At 34.6% G+C, this 21,151-nt stretch overlaps 5 non-coding genes across 5 annotated transcripts; all 5 read left to right on the top strand.

Moving 5' to 3' along the window:
• Positions 1–232: 232 nt before the first annotated feature.
• TRNAN-AUU (transfer RNA asparagine (anticodon AUU)) lies at positions 233–306 on the top strand. Its single transcript has one exon. It is a non-coding gene; the product is annotated as a tRNA-Asn (tRNA).
• Positions 307–8,394: 8,088 nt separating this feature from the next.
• TRNAN-AUU (transfer RNA asparagine (anticodon AUU)) lies at positions 8,395–8,468 on the top strand. The gene has a single exon. It is a non-coding gene; the product is annotated as a tRNA-Asn (tRNA).
• Positions 8,469–15,388: 6,920 nt separating this feature from the next.
• On the top strand, positions 15,389–15,462 carry TRNAN-AUU (transfer RNA asparagine (anticodon AUU)). Its single transcript has one exon. It is a non-coding gene; the product is annotated as a tRNA-Asn (tRNA).
• A 1,093-nt stretch (positions 15,463–16,555) lies between these two features.
• TRNAN-AUU (transfer RNA asparagine (anticodon AUU)) lies at positions 16,556–16,629 on the top strand. Its single transcript has one exon. It is a non-coding gene; the product is annotated as a tRNA-Asn (tRNA).
• A 2,257-nt stretch (positions 16,630–18,886) lies between these two features.
• On the top strand, positions 18,887–18,960 carry TRNAN-AUU (transfer RNA asparagine (anticodon AUU)). Its single transcript has one exon. It is a non-coding gene; the product is annotated as a tRNA-Asn (tRNA).
• Positions 18,961–21,151: the final 2,191 nt, after the last annotated feature.

The following is a 21,151-nucleotide window of genomic DNA, read 5'->3' on the forward strand; positions in this document are numbered from 1 at the left end:
CTCTGGGTTATGGGCCCAGCATGCTTCCATTGCAGTACTCTGCTGCACATGTAAGTGCAAGAGATCCTGAAGCACTCACTCATCATGGGAAAGTACCAATGTGTTTCTTCGTTGGTTGATTTAAGAAACATCTTACAAAAACTCTCCAGATTATTGACTTTTTAAAGTTTTTCTAGGAAAAGTTCTAGATGAATGCTTATTAGCCTTTGTCAGTATGTACTTTTTGCAAAGTGTCTCTGTGGCGCAATCGGTTAGTGTGTTTGGCTATTAACCAAAAGGTTGGTGGTTCAATCCCACCCAGGGACGTAATTGACCTTGTTATCAGATTTTGGTGATCTTTAAGTAGACAAGTCAAAATTTCAAACCCCCTCTTATGGTGTAGGATACCTGGCCTACTCTGATGTAATCAGAGTTAGATTTGATTAAGTGAATTTATAAAAAAACAGATAGGAAGTATAATTTAGCAGTGGGTTGCAGAGAAAAAGAAAAATGCTGGCAGAAAAATCCAATTGAGTGATTAAACAGCTCTTCATTTTCTGGCTTTATTTTTATGCTAACAAATTTGTTCTCTGAAAAGTGTCCACAAAGCCAAGTCTCTGATTAACACCTTTGTAGGGATGGTTTTTCACCTATTACTAAATTAAACTTGCTTTATTGGAAAGGCAGCAGGATGCATCCTCATTTCAATGTCTACTGAAATAATACAGGTTGACACCAGGAAACATTAACGCCACTGCATCCTTGCTGCTTTCTCATGTGGAAGTCTGTTTAATGTGAAAACAAGGTGATATCTAATTAGCACACAGGTAAGGAATTAAGAAAATATTTAAGGGTGAAGATGTTTCTCACAAAATCGTTGCCCCAATGCATCATTGAAATTCAAGCTGGAAAGATGATTTTAATAAATCACTTGTACATTTTGTATTGCTCTTCTGGTGACAATGTAGTTTGTTTTTGTCAATTACCATTTTAATAATAGGGTAAAGAAAATTAAGTGGATTTTTGAAAGAAAACAATACTGTCAATATACTATTAAAACAAATTAAAATGGTAAAAGTTATTGTACTTTAAATAAAAATAAAAGAGCCAAAATATCAATCCCAGTTTTGGATTACTTTAATTAACAAAAAAAATGCATATAGCAGAGGATAGTTTCAATCTGCCTACCTCTGGGTTATGGGCCCAGCATGCTTCCATTGCAGTACTCTGCTGCACATGTAAGTGCAAGAGATCCTGAAGCACTCACTCATCATGGGAAAGTACCAATGTGTTTCTTCGTTGGTTGATTTAAGAAACATCTTACAAAAACTCTCCAGATTATTGACTTTTTTAAGTTTTTCTAGGAAACGTTCTAGATGAATGCTTATTAGCCTTTGCAGTATGGACTTTTTGCAAAGTGTCTCTGTGGCACAATCGGTTAGTGTGTTCGGCTATTAACCAAAATGTTGGTGGTTCAATACCACCCAGGGACGTAATTGACCTTGTTATCAGATTTTGGTGATCTTTAAGTAGACAAGTCAAAATTTCAAACCCCCTCTTATGGTGTAGGATACCTGGCCTTCTCTGATGTAATCAGAGTTAGATGTGATTAAGAGATTTTATAAAAAAACAGATAGGAAGTACAATTTAGCAGTGGGTTGCAGAGAAAAAGAAAAATGCTGGCAGAAAAATCCTATTGAGTGATTAAACAGCTCTTCATTTTCTGGCTTTATTTTTATGCTAACAAATTTGTTCTCTGAAAAGTGTCCACAAAGCCAAGTCTCTGATTAACACCTTTGTAGGGATGGTTTTTCACCTATTACCAAATTAAACTTGCTTCATTGGAAAGGCAGCAAGATGCATCCTCATTTCAATGTCTACTGAAATAATACAGGTTGACACCAGGAAACATTAACGCCACTGCATCCTTGCTGCTTTCTCATGTGGAAGTCTGTTTAATGTGAAAACAAGGTGATATCTAATTAGCACACAGTTAAGGAATTAAGAAAATATTTAAGAGTGAAGATGTTTCTCACAAAATCGTTGCCCCAATGCATCATTGAAATTCAAGCTGGAAAGATGATTTTAATATATCACTTATACATTTTGTATTGCTCTTCTGGTGACAATGTAGTTTGTTTTTGTCAATTACCATTTTAATAATAGGGTAAAGAAAATTAAGTGGATTTTTGAAAGAAAACAATACTGTCAATATACTATTAAAACAAATTAAAATGGTAAAAGTTATTGTACTTTAAGTAAAAATAAAAGAGCAAAAATATCAATCCCAGTTTTGATTACTTAAATTAACAAAAAAAAATGCATATAGCAAAGGATAGTTTCAATCTGCCTACCTCTGGGTTATGGGTCCAGCATGCTTCCATTGCAGTACTCTGCTGCACATGTAAGTGCAAGAGATCCTGAAGCACTCACTCATCATGGGAAAGTACCAATGTGTTTCTTCGTTGGTTGATTTAAGAAACATCTTACAAAAACTCTCCAGATTATTGACTTTTTAAAGTTTTTCTAGGAAACGTTCTAGATGAATGCTTATTAGCCTTTGTCAGTATGCCCTTTTTGCAAAGTGTCTCTGTGGCGCAATCGGTTAGTGTGTTCGGCTATTAACCAAAAGGTTGGTGGTTCAATCCCACCCATAGACGCAATTGACCTTGTTATCAGATTTTGGTGATCTTTAAGTAGACAAGTCAAAATTTCAAACCCCCTCTTATGGTGTAGGATACCTGGCCTACTCTGATGTAATCAGAGTTAGATTTGATTAAGTGATTTTATAAAAAAAACAGATAGGAAGTACTATTTAGCAGTGGGTTGCAGAGAAAAAGAAAAATGCTGGCAGAAAAATCCAATTGAGTGATTAAACAGCTCTTCATTTTCTGGCTTTATTTTTATGCTAACAAATTTGTTCTCTGAAAAGGGTCCACAAAGCCAAGTCTCTGATTAACACCTTTGTAGGGATGGTTTTTCACCTATTACTAAATTAAACTTGCTTCATTGGAAAATCAGCAAGATGCATCCTCATTTCAATGTTTACTGAAATAACACAGGTTGACACCAGGAAACATTAACGCCACTGCATCCTTGCTGCTTTCTCATGTGGAAGTCTGTTTAATGTGAAAACAAGGTGATATCTAATTAACACAGGTAACGAATTAAGAAAATATTTAAGGGTGAAGATGTTTCTCACAAAATCGTTGCCCCAATGCATCATTGAAATTCAAGCTGGAAAGATGATTTTAATATATCACTTGTACATTTTGTATTGCTCTTCTGGTGACAATGTAGTTTGTTTTTGTCAATTACCATTTTAATAATAGGGTAAAGAAAATTAAGTGGATTTTTGAAAGAAAACAATACTGTCAATATACTATTAAAACAAATTAAAATGGTAAAAGTTATTGTACTTTAAATAAAAATAAAAGAGCCAAAATATCAATCCCAGTTTTGGATTACTTTAATTAACAAAAAAAATGCATATAGCAGAGGATAGTTTCAATCTGCCTACCTCTGGGTTATGGGCCCAGCATGCTTCCATTGCAGTACTCTGCTGCACATGTAAGTGCAAGAGATCCTGAAGCACTCACTCATCATGGGAAAGTACCAATGTGTTTCTTCGTTGGTTGATTTAAGAAACATCTTACAAAAACTCTCCAGATTATTGACTTTTTTAAGTTTTTCTAGGAAACGTTCTAGATGAATGCTTATTAGCCTTTGCAGTATGGACTTTTTGCAAAGTGTCTCTGTGGCACAATCGGTTAGTGTGTTCGGCTATTAACCAAAATGTTGGTGGTTCAATACCACCCAGGGACGTAATTGACCTTGTTATCAGATTTTGGTGATCTTTAAGTAGACAAGTCAAAATTTCAAACCCCCTCTTATGGTGTAGGATACCTGGCCTTCTCTGATGTAATCAGAGTTAGATGTGATTAAGAGATTTTATAAAAAAACAGATAGGAAGTACAATTTAGCAGTGGGTTGCAGAGAAAAAGAAAAATGCTGGCAGAAAAATCCTATTGAGTGATTAAACAGCTCTTCATTTTCTGGCTTTATTTTTATGCTAACAAATTTATTCTCTGAAAAGTGTCCACAAAGCCAAGTCTCTGATTAACACCTTTGTAGGGATGGTTTTTCACCTATTACTAAATTAAACTTGCTTCATTGGAAAGGCAGCAAGATGCATCCTCATTTCAATGTCTACTGAAATAATACAGGTTGACACCAGGAAACATTAACGCCACTGCATCCTTGCTGCTTTCTCATGTGGAAGTCTGTTTAATGTGAAAACAAGGTGATATCTAATTAGCACACAGTTAAGGAATTAAGAAAATATTTAAGAGTGAAGATGTTTCTCACAAAATCGTTGCCCCAATGCATCATTGAAATTCAAGCTGGAAAGATGATTTTAATATATCACTTATACATTTTGTATTGCTCTTCTGGTGACAATGTAGTTTGTTTTTGTCAATTACCATTTTAATAATAGGGTAAAGAAAATTAAGTGGATTTTTGAAAGAAAACAATACTGTCAATATACTATTAAAACAAATTAAAATGGTAAAAGTTATTGTACTTTAAATAAAAATAAAAGAGCCAAAATATCAATCCCAGTTTTGGATTACTTTAATTAACAAAAAAAATGCATATAGCAGAGGATAGTTTCAATCTGCCTACCTCTGGGTTATGGGCCCAGCATGCTTCCATTGCAGTACTCTGCTGCACATGTAAGTGCAAGAGATCCTGAAGCACTCACTCATCATGGGAAAGTACCAATGTGTTTCTTCGTTGGTTGATTTAAGAAACATCTTACAAAAACTCTCCAGATTATTGACTTTTTAAAGTTTTTCTAGGAAACGTTCTAGATGAATGCTTATTAGCCTTTGTCAGTATGCCCTTTTTGCAAAGTGTCTCTGTGGCGCAATCGGTTAGTGTGTTCGGCTATTAACCAAAAGGTTGGTGGTTCAATCCCACCGAGGGACGCAATTGACCTTGTTATCAGATTTTGGTGATCTTTAAGTAGACAAGTCAAAATTTCAAACCCCCTCTTATGGTGTAGGATACCTGGCCTACTCTGATGTAATCAGAGTTAGATTTGATTAAGTGATTTTATAAAAAAAACAGATAGGAAGTACTATTTAGCAGTGGGTTGCAGAGAAAAAGAAAAATGCTGGCAGAAAAATCCAATTGAGTGATTAAACAGCTCTTCATTTTCTGGCTTTATTTTTATGCTAACAAATTTGTTCTCTGAAAAGGGTCCACAAAGCCAAGTCTCTGATTAACACCTTTGTAGGGATGGTTTTTCACCTATTACTAAATTAAACTTGCTTCATTGGAAAGGCAGCAAGATGCATCCTCATTTCAATGTTTACTGAAATAACACAGGTTGACACCAGGAAACATTAACGCCACTGCATCCTTGCTGCTTTCTCATGTGGAAGTCTGTTTAATGTGAAAACAAGGTGATATCTAATTAACACAGGTAACGAATTAAGAAAATATTTAAGGGTGAAGATGTTTCTCACAAAATCGTTGCCCCAATGCATCATTGAAATTCAAGCTGGAAAGATGATTTTAATATATCACTTGTACATTTTGTATTGCTCTTCTGGTGACAATGTAGTTTGTTTTTGTCAATTACCATTTTAATAATAGGGTAAAGAAAATTAAGTGGATTTTTGAAAGAAAACAATACTGTCAATATACTATTAAAACAAATTAAAATGGTAAAAGTTATTGTACTTTAAATAAAAATAAAAGAGCCAAAATATCAATCCCAGTTTTGGATTACTTTAATTAACAAAAAAAATGCATATAGCAGAGGATAGTTTCAATCTGCCTACCTCTGGGTTATGGGCCCAGCATGCTTCCATTGCAGTACTCTGCTGCACATGTAAGTGCAAGAGATCCTGAAGCACTCACTCATCATGGGAAAGTACCAATGTGTTTCTTCGTTGGTTGATTTAAGAAACATCTTACAAAAACTCTCCAGATTATTGACTTTTTTAAGTTTTTCTAGGAAACGTTCTAGATGAATGCTTATTAGCCTTTGCAGTATGGACTTTTTGCAAAGTGTCTCTGTGGCACAATCGGTTAGTGTGTTCGGCTATTAACCAAAATGTTGGTGGTTCAATACCACCCAGGGACGTAATTGACCTTGTTATCAGATTTTGGTGATCTTTAAGTAGACAAGTCAAAATTTCAAACCCCCTCTTATGGTGTAGGATACCTGGCCTTCTCTGATGTAATCAGAGTTAGATGTGATTAAGAGATTTTATAAAAAAACAGATAGGAAGTACAATTTAGCAGTGGGTTGCAGAGAAAAAGAAAAATGCTGGCAGAAAAATCCTATTGAGTGATTAAACAGCTCTTCATTTTCTGGCTTTATTTTTATGCTAACAAATTTATTCTCTGAAAAGTGTCCACAAAGCCAAGTCTCTGATTAACACCTTTGTAGGGATGGTTTTTCACCTATTACTAAATTAAACTTGCTTCATTGGAAAGGCAGCAAGATGCATCCTCATTTCAATGTCTACTGAAATAATACAGGTTGACACCAGGAAACATTAACGCCACTGCATCCTTGCTGCTTTCTCATGTGGAAGTCTGTTTAATGTGAAAACAAGGTGATATCTAATTAGCACACAGTTAAGGAATTAAGAAAATATTTAAGAGTGAAGATGTTTCTCACAAAATCGTTGCCCCAATGCATCATTGAAATTCAAGCTGGAAAGATGATTTTAATATATCACTTATACATTTTGTATTGCTCTTCTGGTGACAATGTAGTTTGTTTTTGTCAATTACCATTTTAATAATAGGGTAAAGAAAATTAAGTGGATTTTTGAAAGAAAACAATACTGTCAATATACTATTAAAACAAATTAAAATGGTAAAAGTTATTGTACTTTAAATAAAAATAAAAGAGCCAAAATATCAATCCCAGTTTTGGATTACTTTAATTAACAAAAAAAATGCATATAGCAGAGGATAGTTTCAATCTGCCTACCTCTGGGTTATGGGCCCAGCATGCTTCCATTGCAGTACTCTGCTGCACATGTAAGTGCAAGAGATCCTGAAGCACTCACTCATCATGGGAAAGTACCAATGTGTTTCTTCGTTGGTTGATTTAAGAAACATCTTACAAAAACTCTCCAGATTATTGACTTTTTAAAGTTTTTCTAGGAAACGTTCTAGATGAATGCTTATTAGCCTTTGTCAGTATGCCCTTTTTGCAAAGTGTCTCTGTGGCGCAATCGGTTAGTGTGTTCGGCTATTAACCAAAAGGTTGGTGGTTCAATCCCACCGAGGGACGCAATTGACCTTGTTATCAGATTTTGGTGATCTTTAAGTAGACAAGTCAAAATTTCAAACCCCCTCTTATGGTGTAGGATACCTGGCCTACTCTGATGTAATCAGAGTTAGATTTGATTAAGTGATTTTATAAAAAAAACAGATAGGAAGTACTATTTAGCAGTGGGTTGCAGAGAAAAAGAAAAATGCTGGCAGAAAAATCCAATTGAGTGATTAAACAGCTCTTCATTTTCTGGCTTTATTTTTATGCTAACAAATTTGTTCTCTGAAAAGGGTCCACAAAGCCAAGTCTCTGATTAACACCTTTGTAGGGATGGTTTTTCACCTATTACTAAATTAAACTTGCTTCATTGGAAAGGCAGCAAGATGCATCCTCATTTCAATGTTTACTGAAATAACACAGGTTGACACCAGGAAACATTAACGCCACTGCATCCTTGCTGCTTTCTCATGTGGAAGTCTGTTTAATGTGAAAACAAGGTGATATCTAATTAACACAGGTAACGAATTAAGAAAATATTTAAGGGTGAAGATGTTTCTCACAAAATCGTTGCCCCAATGCATCATTGAAATTCAAGCTGGAAAGATGATTTTAATATATCACTTGTACATTTTGTATTGCTCTTCTGGTGACAATGTAGTTTGTTTTTGTCAATTACCATTTTAATAATAGGGTAAAGAAAATTAAGTGGATTTTTGAAAGAAAACAATACTGTCAATATACTATTAAAACACATTAAAATGGTAAAAGTTATTGTACTTTAAGTAAAATTAAAAGAGCTAAAATATCAATCCCAGTTTTGATTACTTAAATTAACAAAAAAAAATGCATATAGCAAAGGATAGTTTCAATCTGCCTACCTCTGGGTTATGGGTCCAGCATGCTTCCATTGCAGTACTCTGCTGCACATGTAAGTGCAAGAGATCCTGAAGCACTCACTCATCATGGGAAAGTACCAATGTGTTTCTTCGTTGGTTGATTTAAGAAACATCTTACAAAAACTCTCCAGATTATTGACTTTTTTAAGTTTTTCTAGGAAACGTTCTAGATGAATGCTTATTAGCCTTTGCAGTATGGACTTTTTGCAAAGTGTCTCTGTGGCACAATCGGTTAGTGTGTTTGGCTATTAACCAAAATGTTGGTGGTTCAATACCACCCAGGGACGTAATTGACCTTGTTATCAGATTTTGGTGATCTTTAAGTAGACAAGTCAAAATTTCAAACCCCCTCTTATGGTGTAGGATACCTGGCCTTCTCTGATGTAATCAGAGTTAGATGTGAATAAGAGATTTTATAAAAAAACAGATAGGAAGTACAATTTAGCAGTGGGTTGCAGAGAAAAAGAAAAATGCTGGCAGAAAAATCCTATTGAGTGATTAAACAGCTCTTCATTTTCTGGCTTTATTTTTATGCTAACAAATTTGTTCTCTGAAAAGTGTCCACAAAGCCAAGTCTCTGATTAACACCTTTGTAGGGATGGTTTTTCACCTATTACTAAATTAAACTTGCTTCATTGGAAAGGCAGCAAGATGCATCCTCATTTCAATGTCTACTGAAATAATACAGGTTGACACCAGGAAACATTAACGCCACTGCATCCTTGCTGCTTTCTCATGTGGAAGTCTGTTTAATGTGAAAACAAGGTGATATCTAATTAGCACACAGTTAAGGAATTAAGAAAATATTTAAGAGTGAAGATGTTTCTCACAAAATCGTTGCCCCAATGCATCATTGAAATTCAAGCTGGAAAGATGATTTTAATATATCACTTATACATTTTGTATTGCTCTTCTGGTGACAATGTAGTTTGTTTTTGTCAATTACCATTTTAATAATAGGGTAAAGAAAATTAAGTGGATTTTTGAAAGAAAACAATACTGTCAATATACTATTAAAACAAATTAAAATGGTAAAAGTTATTGTACTTTAAGTAAAAATAAAAGAGCAAAAATATCAATCCCAGTTTTGATTACTTAAATTAACAAAAAAAAATGCATATAGCAAAGGATAGTTTCAATCTGCCTACCTCTGGGTTATGGGTCCAGCATGCTTCCATTGCAGTACTCTGCTGCACATGTAAGTGCAAGAGATCCTGAAGCACTCACTCATCATGGGAAAGTACCAATGTGTTTCTTCGTTGGTTGATTTAAGAAACATCTTACAAAAACTCTCCAGATTATTGACTTTTTAAAGTTTTTCTAGGAAACGTTCTAGATGAATGCTTATTAGCCTTTGTCAGTATGCCCTTTTTGCAAAGTGTCTCTGTGGCGCAATCGGTTAGTGTGTTCGGCTATTAACCAAAAGGTTGGTGGTTCAATCCCACCCAGGGACGCAATTGACCTTGTTATCAGATTTTGGTGATCTTTAAGTAGACAAGTCAAAATTTCAAACCCCCTCTTATGGTGTAGGATACCTGGCCTACTCTGATGTAATCAGAGTTAGATTTGATTAAGTGATTTTATAAAAAAAACAGATAGGAAGTACTATTTAGCAGTGGGTTGCAGAGAAAAAGAAAAATGCTGGCAGAAAAATCCAATTGAGTGATTAAACAGCTCTTCATTTTCTGGCTTTATTTTTATGCTAACAAATTTGTTCTCTGAAAAGGGTCCACAAAGCCAAGTCTCTGATTAACACCTTTGTAGGGATGGTTTTTCACCTATTACTAAATTAAACTTGCTTCATTGGAAAGGCAGCAAGATGCATCCTCATTTCAATGTTTACTGAAATAACACAGGTTGACACCAGGAAACATTAACGCCACTGCATCCTTGCTGCTTTCTCATGTGGAAGTCTGTTTAATGTGAAAACAAGGTGATATCTAATTAACACAGGTAACGAATTAAGAAAATATTTAAGGGTGAAGATGTTTCTCACAAAATCGTTGCCCCAATGCATCATTGAAATTCAAGCTGGAAAGATGATTTTAATATATCACTTGTACATTTTGTATTGCTCTTCTGGTGACAATGTAGTTTGTTTTTGTCAATTACCATTTTAATAATAGGGTAAAGAAAATTAAGTGGATTTTTGAAAGAAAACAATACTGTCAATATACTATTAAAACACATTAAAATGGTAAAAGTTATTGTACTTTAAGTAAAATTAAAAGAGCTAAAATTTCAATCCCAGTTTTGGATTACTTTAATTAAAAAAAATGCATATAGCAGAGGATAGTTTCAATCTGCCTACCTCTGGGTTATGGGCCCAGCATGCTTCCATTGCAGTACTCTGCTGCACATGTAAGTGCAAGAGATCCTGAAGCACTCACTCATCATGGGAAAGTACCAATGTGTTTCTTCGTTGGTTGATTTAAGAAACATCTTACAAAAACTCTCCAGATTATTGACTTTTTAAAGTTTTTCTAGGAAACGTTCTAGATGAATGCTTATTAGCCTTTGTCAGTATGCACTTTTGCAAAGTGTCTCTGTGGCGCAATCGGTTAGTGTGTTCGGCTATTAACCAAAAGGTTGGTGGTTCAATCCCACCCAGGGACGTAATTGACCTTGTTATCAGATTTTGGTGATCTTTAAGTAGACAAGTCAAAATTTCAAACCCCCTCTTATGGTGTAGGGTACCTGGCCTACTCTGATGTAATCAGAGTTAGATTTGATTAAGTGAATTTATAAAAAAACAGATAGGAAGTATAATTTAGCAGTGGGTTGCAGAGAAAAAGAAAAATGCTGGCAGAAAAATCCTATTGAGTGATTAAACAGCTCTTCATTTTCTGGCTTTATTTTTATGCTAACAAATTTGTTCTCTGAAAAGTGTCCATAAAGCCAAGTCTCTGATTAACACCTTTGTAGGGATGGTTTTTCACCTATTACTAAATTAAACTTGCTTCATTGGAAAGGCAGCAAGATGCATCCTCATTTCAATGTTTACTGAAATAATACAGGTTGACACCAGGAAACATTAACGCCACTGCATCTTTGCTGCTTTCTCATGTAGAAGTCTGTTTAATGTGAAAACAAGGTGATATCTAATTAGCACACAGGTAAGGAATTAAGAAAATATTTAAGGGTGAAGATGTTTCTCACAAAATCGTTGCCCCAATGCATCATTGAAATTCAAGCTGGAAAGATGATTTTAATATATCACTTGTACATTTTGTATTGCTCTTCTTGTGACAATGTAGTTTGTTTTTGTCAATTACCACTTTAATAATAGGGTAAAGAAAATTAAGTGGATTTTTGAAAGAAAACAATACTGTCAATATACTATTAAAACAAATTAAAATGGTAAAAGTTATTGTGCTTTAAGTAAAATTAAAAGAGCCAATATATCAATCCCAGTTTTGGATTACTTTAATTAACAAAAAAAAAATGCATATAGCAGAGGATAGTTTCAATCTGCCTACCTCTGGGTTATGGGTCCAGCATGCTTCCATTGCAGTACTCTGCTGCACATGTAAGTGCAAGAGATCCTGAAGCACTCACTCATCATGGGAAAGAACCAATGTGTTTCTTCGTTGGTTGATTTAAGAAACATCTTACAAAAACTCTCCAGATTATTGATTTTTTAAAGTTTTTCTAGGAAACGTTCTAGATGAATGCTTATTAGCCTTTGTCAGTATGTACTTTTTGCAAAGTGTCTCTGTGGCGCAATCGGTTAGTGTGTTCGGCTATTAACCAAAAGGATGGTGGTTCAATCCCACCCAGGGACGTAATTGACCGTGTTATCAGATTTTGGTGATCTTTAAGTAGACAAGTCAAAATTTCAAACCCCCTCTTATGGTGTAGGATACCTGGCCTACTCTGATGTAATCAGAGTTAGATTTGATTAAGTGATTTTATAAAAAAAACAGATAGGAAGTACAATTTAGCAGTGGGTTGCAGAGAAAAAGAAAAATGCTGGCAGAAAAATCCAATTGAGTGATTAAACAGCTCTTCATTTTCTGGCTTTATTTTTATGCTAACAAATTTGTTCTCTGAAAAGTGTCCACAAAGCCAAGTCTCTGATTAACACCTTTGTAGGGATGGTTTTTCACCTATTACTAAATTAAACTTGCTTTATTGGAAAGGCAGCAAGATGCATCCTCATTTCAATGTCTACTGAAATAATACAGGTTGACACCAGGAAACATTAACGCCACTGCATCCTTGCTGCTTTCTCATGTGGAAGTCTGTTTAATGTGAAAACAAGGTGATATCTAATTAGCACACAGGTAAGGAATTAAGAAAATATTTAAGGGTGAAGATGTTTCTCACAAAATCGTTGCCCCAATGCATCATTGAAATTCAAGCTGGAAAGATGATTTTAATAAATCACTTGTACATTTTGTATTGCTCTTCTGGTGACAATATAGTTTGTTTTTGTCAATTACCATTTTAATAATAGGGTAAAGAAAATTAAGTGGATTTTTGAAAGAAAACAATACTGTCAATATACTATTAAAACAAATTAAAATGGTAAAAGTTATTGTACTTTAAGTAAAATTAAAAGAGATAAAATATCAATCCCAGTTTTGGATTACTTTAATTAAAAAAAATGCATATAGCAGAGGATAGTTTCAATCTGCCTACCTCTGGGTTATGGGCCCAGCATGCTTCCATTGCAGTACTCTGCTGCACATGTAAGTGCAAGAGATCCTGAAGCACTCACTCATCATGGGAAAGTACCAATGTGTTTCTTCGTTGGTTGATTTAAGAAACATCTTACAAAAACTCTCCAGATTATTGACTTTTTTAAGTTTTTCTAGGAAACGTTCTAGATGAATGCTTATTAGCCTTTGTCAGTATGGACTTTTTGCAAAGTGTCTCTGTGGCGCAATCGGTTAGTGTGTTCGGCTATTAACCAAAAGGTTGGTGGTTCAATCCCACCCAGGGACGTAATTGACCTTGTTATCAGATTTTGGTGATCTTTAAGTAGACAAGTCAAAATTTCAAACCCCCTCTTATGGTGTAGGATACCTGGCCTTCTCTGATGTAATCAGAGTTAGATGTGATTAAGAGATTTTATAAAAAAACAGATAGGAAGTACAATTTAGCAGTGGGTTGCAGAGAAAAAGATAAATGCTGGCAGAAAAATCCTATTGAGTGATTAAACAGCTCTTCATTTTCTGGCTTTATTTTTATGCTAACAAATATGTTCTCTGAAAAGTGTCCACAAAGCCAAGTCTCTGATTAACACCTTTGTAGGGATGGTTTTTCACCTATTACTAAATTAAACTTGCTTCATTGGAAAGGCAGCAAGATGCATCCTCATTTCAATGTCTACTGAAATAATACAGGTTGACACCAGGAAACATTAATGCCACTGCATCCTTGCTGCTTTCTCATGTGGAAGTCTGTTTAATGTGAAAACAAGGTGATATCTAATTAGCACACAGTTAAGGAATTAAGAAAATATTTAAGGGTGAAGATGTTTCTCACAAAATCGTTGCCCCAATGCATCATTGAAATTCAAGCTGGAAAGATGATTTTAATATATCACTTGTACATTTTGTATTGCTCTTCTGGTGACAATGTAGTTTGTTTTTGTCAATTACCATTTTAATAATAGGGTAAAGAAAATTAAGTGGATTTTTGAAAGAAAACAATACTGTCAATATACTATTAAAACAAATTAAAATGGTAAAAGTTATTGTACTTTAAGTAAAAATAAAAGAGCAAAAATATCAATCCCAGTTTTGATTACTTAAATTAACAAAAAAAATTCATATAGTAAAGGATAGTTTCAATCTGCCTACCTCTGGGTTATGGGTCCAGCATGCTTCCATTGCAGTACTCTGCTGCACATGTAAGTGCCAGAGATCCTGAAGCACTCACTCATCATGGGAAAGTACCAATGTGTTTCTTCGTTGGTTGATTTAAGAAACATCTTACAAAAACTCTCCAGATTATTGACTTTTTAAAGTTTTTCTAGGAAACGTTCTAGATGAATGCTTATTAGCCTTTGTCAGTAGGCACTTTTTGCAAAGTGTCTCTGTGGCGCAATCGGTTAGTGTGTACGGCTATTAACCAAAAGGTTGGTGGTTCAATCCCACCCAGGGACGCAATTGATCTTGTTATCAGATTTTGGTGATCTTTAAGTAGACAAGTCAAAATGTCAAACCCCCTCTTATGGTGTAGGATACCTGGCCTACTCTGATGTAATCAGAGTTAGATTTGATTAAGTGATTTTATAAAAAAAACAGATAGGAAGTACTATTTAGCAGTGGGTTGCAGAGAAAAAGAAAAATGCTGGCAGAAAAATCCAATTGAGTGATTAAACAGCTCTTCATTTTCTGGCTTTATTTTTATGCTAACAAATTTGTTCTCTGAAAAGGGTCCACAAAGCCAAGTCTCTGATTAACACCTTTGTAGGGATGGTTTTTCACCTATTACTAAATTAAACTTGCTTCATTGGAAAGGCAGCAAGATGCATCCTCATTTCAATGTTTACTGAAATAATACAGGTTGACACCTGGAAACATTAACGCCACTGCATCCTTGCTGCTTTCACATGTAGAAGTCTGTTTAATGTGAAAACAAGGTGATATCTAATTAGCACACAGGTAAGGAATTAAGAAAATATTTAAGGGTGAAGATGTTTCTCACAAAATCGTTGCCCCAATGCATCATTGAAATTCAAGCTGGAAAGATGATTTTAATATATCACTTGTACATTTTGTATTGCTCTTCTGGTGACAATGTAGTTTGTTTTTGTCAATTACCACTTTAATAATAGGGTAAAGAAAATTAAGTGGATTTTTGAAAGAAAACAATACTGTCAATATACTATTAAAACAAATTAAAATGGTAAAAGTTATTGTACTTTAAGTAAAATTAAAAGAGCTAAAATATCAATCCCAGTTTTGGATTACTTTAATTAAAAAAAATGCATATAGCAGAGGATAGTTTCAATCTGCCTACCTCTGGGTTATGGGCCCAGCATGCTTCCATTAAAGTACTCTGCTGCACATGTAAGTGCAAGAGATCCTGAAGCACTCACTCATCATGGGAAAGTACCAATGTGTTTCTTCGTTGGTTGATTTAAGAAACATCTTACAAAAACTCTCCAGATTATTGACTTTTTAAAGTTTTTCTAGGAAAAGTTCTAGATGAATGCTTATTAGCCTTTGTCAGTATGTACTTTTTGCAAAGTGTCTCTGTGGCGCAATCGGTTAGTGTGTTTGGCTATTAACCAAAAGGTTGGTGGTTCAATCCCACCCAGGGACGTAATTGACCTTGTTATCAGATTTTGGTGATCTTTAAGTAGACAAGTCAAAATTTCAAACCCCCTCTTATGGTGTAGGATACCTGGCCTACTCTGATGTAATCAGAGTTAGATTTGATTAAGTGATTTTATAAAAAAAACAGATAGGAAGTACAATTTAGCAGTGGGTTGCAGAGAAAAAGAAAAATGCTGGCAGAAAAATCCAATTGAGTGATTAAACAGCTCTTCATTTTCTGGCTTTATTTTTATGCTAACAAATTTGTTCTCTGAAAAGTGTCCACAAAGCCAAGTCTCTGATTAACACCTTTGTAGGGATGGTTTTTCACCTATTACTAAATTAAACTTGCTTTATTGGAAAGGCAGCAGGATGCATCCTCATTTCAATGTCTACTGAAATAATACAGGTTGACACCAGGAAACATTAACGCCACTGCATCCTTGCTGCTTTCTCATGTGGAAGTCTGTTTAATGTGAAAACAAGGTGATATCTAATTAGCACACAGGTAAGGAATTAAGAAAATATTTAAGGGTGAAGATGTTTCTCACAAAATCGTTGCCCCAATGCATCATTGAAATTCAAGCTGGAAAGATGATTTTAATAAATCACTTGTACATTTTGTATTGCTCTTCTGGTGACAATGTAGTTTGTTTTTGTCAATTACCATTTTAATAATAGGGTAAAGAAAATTAAGTGGATTTTTGAAAGAAAACAATACTGTCAATATACTATTAAAACAAATTAAAATGGTAAAAGTTATTGTACTTTAAATAAAAATAAAAGAGCCAAAATATCAATCCCAGTTTTGGATTACTTTAATTAACAAAAAAAATGCATATAGCAGAGGATAGTTTCAATCTGCCTACCTCTGGGTTATGGGCCCAGCATGCTTCCATTGCAGTACTCTGCTGCACATGTAAGTGCAAGAGATCCTGAAGCACTCACTCATCATGGGAAAGTACCAATGTGTTTCTTCGTTGGTTGATTTAAGAAACATCTTACAAAAACTCTCCAGATTATTGACTTTTTTAAGTTTTTCTAGGAAACGTTCTAGATGAATGCTTATTAGCCTTTGCAGTATGGACTTTTTGCAAAGTGTCTCTGTGGCACAATCGGTTAGTGTGTTCGGCTATTAACCAAAAGGTTGGTGGTTCAATCCCACCCAGGGACGTAATTGACCTTGTTATCAGATTTTGGTGATCTTTAAGTAGACAAGTCAAAATTTCAAACCCCCTCTTATGGTGTAGGATACCTGGCCTTCTCTGATGTAATCAGAGTTAGATGTGATTAAGAGATTTTATAAAAAAACAGATAGGAAGTACAATTTAGCAGTGGGTTGCAGAGAAAAAGATAAATGCTGGCAGAAAAATCCTATTGAGTGATTAAACAGCTCTTCATTTTCTGGCTTTATTTTTATGCTAACAAATATGTTCTCTGAAAAGTGTCCACAAAGCCAAGTCTCTGATTAACACCTTTGTAGGGATGGTTTTTCACCTATTACTAAATTAAACTTGCTTCATTGGAAAGGCAGCAAGATGCATCCTCATTTCAATGTCTACTGAAATAATACAGGTTGACACCAGGAAACATTAATGCCACTGCATCCTTGCTGCTTTCTCATGTGGAAGTCTGTTTAATGTGAAAACAAGGTGATATCTAATTAGCACACAGTTAAGGAATTAAGAAAATATTTAAGGGTGAAGATGTTTCTCACAAAATCGTTGCCCCAATGCATCATTGAAATTCAAGCTGGAAAGATGATTTTAATATATCACTTGTACATTTTGTATTGCTCTTCTGGTGACAATGTAGTTTGTTTTTGTCAATTACCATTTTAATAATAGGGTAAAGAAAATTAAGTGGATTTTTGAAAGAAAACAATACTGTCAATATACTATTAAAACAAATTAAAATGGTAAAAGTTATTGTACTTTAAGTAAAAATAAAAGAGCAAAAATATCAATCCCAGTTTTGATTACTTAAATTAACAAAAAAAATGCATATAGTAAAGGATAGTTTCAATCTGCCTACCTCTGGGTTATGGGTCCAGCATGCTTCCATTGCAGTACTCTGCTGCACATGTAAGTGCCAGAGATCCTGAAGCACTCACTCATCATGGGAAAGTACCAATGTGTTTCTTCGTTGGTTGATTTAAGAAACATCTTACAAAAACTCTCCAGATTATTGACTTTTTAAAGTTTTTCTAGGAAACGTTCTAGATGAATGCTTATTAGCCTTTGTCAGTAGGCACTTTTTGCAAAGTGTCTCTGTGGCGCAATCGGTTAGTGTGTTCGGCTATTAACCAAAAGGTTGGTGGTTCAATCCCACCCAGGGACGCAATTGATCTTGTTATCAGATTTTGGTGATCTTTAAGTAGACAAGTCAAAATGTCAAACCCCCTCTTATGGTGTAGGATACCTGGCCTACTCTGATGTAATCAGAGTTAGATTTGATTAAGTGATTTTATAAAAAAAACAGATAGGAAGTACTATTTAGCAGTGGGTTGCAGAGAAAAAGAAAAATGCTGGCAGAAAAATCCAATTGAGTGATTAAACAGCTCTTCATTTTCTGGCTTTATTTTTATGCTAACAAATTTGTTCTCTGAAAAGGGTCCACAAAGCCAAGTCTCTGATTAACACCTTTGTAGGGATGGTTTTTCACCTATTACTAAATTAAACTTGCTTCATTGGAAAGGCAGCAAGATGCATCCTCATTTCAATGTTTACTGAAATAATACAGGTTGACACCTGGTAACATTAACGCCACTGCATCCTTGCTGCTTTCACATGTAGAAGTCTGTTTAATGTGAAAACAAGGTGATATCTAATTAGCACACAGGTAAGGAATTAAGAAAATATTTAAGGGTGAAGATGTTTCTCACAAAATCGTTGCCCCAATGCATCATTGAAATTCAAGCTGGAAAGATGATTTTAATATATCACTTGTACATTTTGTATTGCTCTTCTGGTGACAATGTAGTTTGTTTTTGTCAATTACCACTTTAATAATAGGGTAAAGAAAATTAAGTGGATTTTTGAAAGAAAACAATACTGTCAATATACTATTAAAACAAATTAAAATGGTAAAAGTTATTGTACTTTAAGTAAAATTAAAAGAGCTAAAATATCAATCCCAGTTTTGGATTACTTTAATTAAAAAAAATGCATATAGCAGAGGATAGTTTCAATCTGCCTACCTCTGGGTTATGGGCCCAGCATGCTTCCATTAAAGTACTCTGCTGCACATGTAAGTGCAAGAGATCCTGAAGCACTCACTCATCATGGGAAAGTACCAATGTGTTTCTTCGTTGGTTGATTTAAGAAACATCTTACAAAAACTCTCCAGATTATTGACTTTTTAAAGTTTTTCTAGGAAAAGTTCTAGATGAATGCTTATTAGCCTTTGTCAGTATGTACTTTTTGCAAAGTGTCTCTGTGGCGCAATCGGTTAGTGTGTTTGGCTATTAACCAAAAGGTTGGTGGTTCAATCCCACCCAGGGACGTAATTGACCTTGTTATCAGATTTTGGTGATCTTTAAGTAGACAAGTCAAAATTTCAAACCCCCTCTTATGGTGTAGGATACCTGGCCTACTCTGATGTAATCAGAGTTAGATTTGATTAAGAGATTTTATAAAAAAAACAGATAGGAAGTACAATTTAGCAGTGGGTTGCAGAGAAAAAGAAAAATGCTGGCAGAAAAATCCAATTGAGTGATTAAACAGCTCTTCATTTTCTGGCTTTATTTTTATGCTAACAAATTTGTTCTCTGAAAAGTGTCCACAAAGCCAAGTCTCTGATTAACACCTTTGTAGGGATGGTTTTTCACCTATTACTAAATTAAACTTGCTTTATTGGAAAGGCAGCAGGATGCATCCTCATTTCAATGTCTACTGAAATAATACAGGTTGACACCAGGAAACATTAACGCCACTGCATCCTTGCTGCTTTCTCATGTGGAAGTCTGTTTAATGTGAAAACAAGGTGATATCTAATTAGCACACAGGTAAGGAATTAAGAAAATATTTAAGGGTGAAGATGTTTCTCACAAAATCGTTGCCCCAATGCATCATTGAAATTCAAGCTGGAAAGATGATTTTAATAAATCACTTGTACATTTTGTATTGCTCTTCTGGTGACAATGTAGTTTGTTTTTGTCAATTACCATTTTAATAATAGGGTAAAGAAAATTAAGTGGATTTTTGAAAGAAAACAATACTGTCAATATACTATTAAAACAAATTAAAATGGTAAAAGTTATTGTACTTTAAATAAAAATAAAAGAGCCAAAATATCAATCCCAGTTTTGGATTACTTTAATTAACAAAAAAAATGCATATAGCAGAGGATAGTTTCAATCTGCCTACCTCTGGGTTATGGGCCCAGCATGCTTCCATTGCAGTACTCTGCTGCACATGTAAGTGCAAGAGATCCTGAAGCACTCACTCATCATGGGAAAGTACCAATGTGTTTCTTCGTTGGTTGATTTAAGAAACATCTTACAAAAACTCTCCAGATTATTGACTTTTTTAAGTTTTTCTAGGAAACGTTCTAGATGAATGCTTATTAGCCTTTGCAGTATGGACTTTTTGCAAAGTGTCTCTGTGGCACAATCGGTTAGTGTGTTCGGCTATTAACCAAAATGTTGGTGGTTCAATCCCACCCAGGGACGTAATTGACCTTGTTATCAGATTTTGGTGATCTTTAAGTAGACAAGTCAAAATTTCAAACCCCCTCTTATGGTGTAGGATACCTGGCCTTCTCTGATGTAATCAGAGTTAGATGTGATTAAGAGATTTTATAAAAAAACAGATAGGAAGTACAATTTAGCAGTGGGTTGCAGAGAAAAAGAAAAATGCTGGCAGAAAAATCCTATTGAGTGATTAAACAGCTCTTCATTTTCTGGCTTTATTTTTATGGTAACAAATTTGTTCTCTGAAAAGGGTCCACAAAGCCAAGTCTCTGATTAACACCTTTGTAGGGATGGTTTTTCACCTATTACTAAATTAAACTTGCTTCATTGGAAAGGCAGCAAGATGCATCCTCATTTCAATGTTTACTGAAATAATACAGGTTGACACCAGGAAACATTAACGCCACTGCATCCTTGCTGCTTTCTCATGTGGAAGTCTGTTTAATGTGAAAACAAGGTGATATCTAATTAACACAGGTAACGAATTAAGAAAATATTTAAGGGTGAAGATGTTTCTCACAAAATCGTTGCCCCAATGCATCATTGAAATTCAAGCTGGAAAGATGATTTTAATATATCACTTGTACATTTTGTATTGCTCTTCTGGTGACAATGTAGTTTGTTTTTGTCAATTACCATTTTAATAATAGGGTAAAGAAAATTAAGTGGATTTTTGAAAGAAAACAATACTGTCAATATACTATTAAAACACATTAAAATGGTAAAAGTTATTGTACTTTAAGTAAAATTAAAAGAGCTAAAATATCAATCCCAGTTTTGGATTACTTTAATTAAAAAAAATGCATATAGCAGAGGATAGTTTCAATCTGCCTACCTCTGGGTTATGGGCCCAGCATGCTTCCATTGCAGTACTCTGCTGCACATGTAAGTGCAAGAGATCCTGAAGCACTCACTCATCATGGGAAAGTACCAATGTGTTTCTTCGTTGGTTGATTTAAGAAACATCTTACAAAAACTCTCCAGATTATTGACTTTTTAAAGT

This window comes from Pseudophryne corroboree, unplaced genomic scaffold (genome assembly GCF_028390025.1).
Source record: "Pseudophryne corroboree isolate aPseCor3 unplaced genomic scaffold, aPseCor3.hap2 scaffold_1295, whole genome shotgun sequence".
NCBI lineage: Eukaryota > Metazoa > Chordata > Amphibia > Anura > Myobatrachidae > Pseudophryne > Pseudophryne corroboree.